This window comes from Rutidosis leptorrhynchoides, chromosome 4, assembly GCF_046630445.1.
Source record: "Rutidosis leptorrhynchoides isolate AG116_Rl617_1_P2 chromosome 4, CSIRO_AGI_Rlap_v1, whole genome shotgun sequence".
Taxonomy (NCBI): domain Eukaryota; kingdom Viridiplantae; phylum Streptophyta; class Magnoliopsida; order Asterales; family Asteraceae; genus Rutidosis; species Rutidosis leptorrhynchoides.
This window is the reverse complement of record NC_092336.1, coordinates 305,021,899-305,027,131: the sequence shown is the minus strand read 5'-3', so window position 1 is coordinate 305,027,131 and position 5,233 is coordinate 305,021,899.

Sequence of the window (5,233 nt, the reverse complement as noted above, 5' to 3'; positions counted from 1 at the left end):
CCAACAATGATAAGCAATGGTTTTTAAATCAGACCCGGTCAAAGTCCAGACTTACTAATGTATCCTAACGACTTATCGGTTAGACACACTAATGCAAACCTGGTTCGCTAAGACCACCGCTCTGATACCACATGTCATAACCCGTCCTTAACCATAAGAACGTGTTAGATAACGTATGATTTCATTGCGAGGTATTGACCTCTATATGCGACATTTTTTTAAAGAAAAACTGCATATATTATACATTACAAACCATAACCATTATTTTTGTTACAAGCTTTAGACAATAAAAAGATGATTATCGTTTAGCGATAATCTTCGACTTACAAACTTTACATATAATGATAACAACACGATTTCGAGCATATTTTACAACACAAATCCTTGGGTATGCAGTTTTATTTTTGACACAAATATGCGTACGCAAGATCCTGCTCAAATTCAACATAATGCAGCGGAAGCTTTAGTAATCACCTGAGAATAGACATGTTTTAAAAGGTCAACATAAAGTTGGTGAGATATAGGTTTAATGCCGGCAGCAATATATATATATAGACCACAAGATTTCGTATATAAACAGTTTAATAAAAATATTCTAAGTGGTTGAGCACTTGGTAACCATACTTAACATTTAATCACGTCGCATATTCCCTTTATTATGAAATCTTACTACACCGTACCAAGTGTAGTCACGAAACGAAGTACTGTGCAACCGTTGAATACTGGTCGTCCAGTCCGGTTGGGGTTGTCAGGCCCGATAGATCTATCAACAGGATTCGCGTTTACAATACCGCTGTAAATAACAGTTACCAAGCTACAGGGAAGTATGCCAGTGGTACAACTCAACGTAGAATATATTTTTCAGTTACTTGTGTCCATAACGTAAAACATAAAATACATGTATTCTCATCCCGAAATATTTAGAGTTTAAAAGTGGGACTATATACTCACTTTCGTCTTGAAGATATATATATAATTTGACTTGGTCTCCGGTTGATATCACGAACCTATCCATATATAATATATCAATACCTTTTCTTTTTAAACAAACGTCACATATATATACTTGTTATACTTTTAATACTTTGAATAATTCCTTAGTCCGTAGTTAGCAGTTCGTTGTTAGTAATTCAATTTTAATGGTTCATTTTTAGATGTTTAATATACCCGCAATGAAATAAATAAAACCCCCAACGAAATAAACAAAACCCCATCGTATATGTATTGGTCGAGATTAATCTTGACCCATGGTACCGGTGTTGTCAAATGACGTGTTGCGTACATAAAGTACCGGTGTTGTCAAATGACGTGTTGCGTACAATCATGGGATCTTATGATTAATCTTCTCGTGTTGTTTACGGGTGATCCTGAACCATATAAAATTGAATTATAAGTACATATATATAAAATATCATGTTAACTTAAAAAGATGTGATTTATTTAATTTTTTTCCCAATTATTTTCGTGGCTAAACTAGTCTTGGATATCCGATTTTGTTTCGGTCATAGTTTCTTCGTTACAACTCCGTTTTCGTTGATTCAACTTGCCATCTCCTTGGATCGAGTCCCTCTTTAAGACTATGAACTGTAAATACCTTAGTTTGTATTCAAAATCACACGGCATAGGTCAAACTTTAGTGAAACTTATGAAGTTAATCATTTTCCATCATGTAAACAACCTCAAATGATTATTTTTCTAAAATTACTTATACTTTGAGTTAAATCATGAAATTTTTATGTGTTATCATATTCATAGTAAAAATCATTTTTCCAGAAAATAAACCTCCAATTCAAAGTTTAAGATGGTTTTTAATTATCCAACCCAAAACAGCCCCCGGTTGCACTCCGACGTCGTAAATTCAGTTTTTAAGGTGTTCTTTGAAAAACCAAGTTATACCTTGTTAAGTTAGTATATAATTAAGATATGTTACAGGTCTTGAAGTATTTTAAAAGTTAAGTTAGAAGGATCTATTTAGTTTGCGAACAAGTTTGAAATCATTCAAACTATGTTCTAGTTTATAAACTCTTATATATATAGCTTTAAATATATGAATTGAAAAAGAGTTGAAGTAGAGTTTTTACCTCAAGTTTAAAATGTAAAGTTGCTGGAAAGAAGTAGTAAAATAAAAGTTGAGAGAGTTCTTGCAAGTGTGTGTGAAAATTGGAAGTAAAATTTGGAAAATGAATGTGTAAAAATGAGTTAGAAATGGTGCTTATTTATAGGCTTGAAAATTTGGTTTTTAGTGAAAATATCTAAGATAAGTTAAAATTTATTATGTCATGAATGACATATTATTCCAATAATTGAAGATTTCTATTGGTATATACCAATAGTAAATACTTCTAGAAGCTGTGTATAGTACCCTAGATATACGTATAGGATTATTGAGGAAACGGAACGAGAATTCAAATATAACTATCTTTTGTAAATATACTTATATTGTTTTATGTATAAAAGCCCTTTAAAAATGATTAAATACATTACTTATACGATATATGTATAAACATTATAAATCATCAGTATTTATGTCAAATAACGTTACGTAGGTTATTGTTTTGAAAACTTAAGTTAGTAGTTTCAAAATATACTTATGACTTTTTGTTATTAATACAAAATGAGATATTAAAACATCCTAGATCATGTTAAATATGTATGTATAATTATCATATATTGTATAGTTCGTGATATCATCGGTCAAACTAGACGGTCAAACGTTGTGTAAAACTCTTTTCAAAAACATAAGTCTCAACAATTTGGATTGCTTATCATGTTGGTAAGGTTTAATTTATGTAAATATTAATCTCATAAGTATAGAATGATCGGAAAAGTGCGGGTCGTTACAACCTCTTCAAATTGGAAACATGAAAAGTATCGTGAATCTCCCTAAGTTCCTGCGGTAGTTTCAATCTATACGCTACCGGTCCAATTCGTTCGGTAATCTCAAACGGTCCAATATACCTCGGACTTAACTTTCCTCTCTTACCAAAGCGCACTACACCCTTCCAGGGTGACACCTTGAGCATAACCTTGTCTCCAACATGAAATTCTAAATCTTTCCTTTTAAGATCTGCATAGCTCTTTTGACGATCTCGTGCTATTTTCATTCTTTCTCGAATGTGCATGATTTTCTCAGTCATTTCACATACAATCTTAGGACCAGTTAACTGACTATATCCTAACTCAGTCCAACATATAGGTGATCTGCACTTTCTGCCATACAGTGCTTCAAAAGGCGCTGCCTTAATACTTGTGTGATAACTATTGTTAAAGGAAAACTCTACTAACGGTAGATGTCTATCCCATCCAATTCCAAAATAAATCACACATGCTCTTAACATGTCTTCTAGTGTCTGAATCGTCCTCTCACCTTGCCCATCAGTCTGCGGATGGTAGGCTGTACTCATGTCTAAACGAGTTCCCATGGCATCTTGCAAAGCTTTCCAAAATTTAGATGTAAATCTACTATCTCTGTCGGAAATAATGGATAGCGGCACTCCATGTCGTGAAGCTACTTCCTTTATGTAGATCTGTGCCAACCTCTCCATCTTATCCATTTCCTTAATCGGTAGAAAATGAGCAGACTTCGTAAGACGATCAACGATAACCCAAATCGTATCATAACCTCCTACCGTTTTAGGAAACTTAGTGATAAAATCCATTGTAATATTCTCCCACTTCCATTGGGGAATCTCTGGTTGTGTCAACAAACCTGACAGTTTCTGATGCTCTGCCTTAACTTTAGCACAAGTCAAGCACTTACCAACATAGGTAGCAATTTCGGCTTTCATATTAGGCCACCAATACAGTGCCTTAAGATCTTGGTACATCTTGTCGGATCCAGGGTGAATAGAATATCTTGTCTTGTGTGCCTCTTCTAGCACTAGTTCCATTAATCCGCCAAACTTCGGTACCCATATTCTATAGATAAAATACCGGGTTCCATCGTCTCAAGTAACAAACTTCTTATCAATTCCTCGAAGTGATTTGGTAGCAACGTTCCCTTCTTTCAACACCTCTAGCTGTGCATCACGTATCTGAGAAGTAAGGTTCCTTCGAATAGTCAAGTTCGATGCTCTAACTCGAATAGGCTTAACTCTCTCCTTCCTACTCAAAGCATCTGCCACTACATTAGCCTTACCGGGATGATAGCTAATGTCGCAATCGTAATCGTTCAACAATTCGATCCAACATCTCTGTCTCATATTAAGCTATTTCTGATCGAAAATATGTTGCAGACTCTTGTGATCAGTGAATACAGTGAACTTAGTACCATACAAATAGTGTCTCCACATCTTCAGTGCAAAAACTACAGCACCAAGTTCTAGATGGTGAGTCGTATAGTTCAACTCATGTATCTTTAATTGTCGGGATGCATATGCAATCACTTTTTTACGTTGCATCAACACGCAACCAAAACCTTACCGTGAAGCATCGCAGTAAACTACTAAATCCTCGGTTCCTTCGGGTAAAGACAAAATCGGTGTTGTCGTTAACTTCTCTTTTAACAACTGGAATGCAGCTTCATGCAACTCTGTCCATTCATACTTCTTACCCTTGTGAGTCAATGCTGTTAACGGTCGGGCAATAGTAGAAAATCCCTCAATGAATCTTCTATAGTAACCAGCAAGACCTAAAAATTGTCGTATCTGTGTTGGCGACTTAGGAGTCTCCCATTTCTTTACTATCTCTATCTTTGCATAATCAACTTGGATACCATTGACTCCTACGATATGACCCAAAAATTGAACTTCTCGCAACCAAAAGTCACATTTTGAAAATTTCGTGTGTAACTGCTCCTTCCTGAGCATCTCTAGTAACAAACAGAGATGTTGCTCATGTTCTTTCTCATTTTTAGAATATACCAATATATCATCGATAAACACTATAACAAACTTGTCTAGATATGGCTTACACACACGGTTCATGAGATCCATGAACACAGTCGGTGCGTTCGTCAATCTAAACGGCATTACGGTTAATTCATGATGACCATACCGTGTCCTAAACGCTTTCTTCAGTATATTTGCTTCCTTCACTCTCATCTGATGATAACCTGACCTTAGATCGATCTTAGAATAACATGTTGATCCTTGCAATTGATTAAACAAGTCATCAATCCTCGGTAACGGATATCTATTCTTGATAGTCAACTTATTCAACTCCTTATAATCAATACAGAGTTTCATAGATCCATCCTTCTTCTTCACAAACAGTACTGGAGCTCCCCATGTTG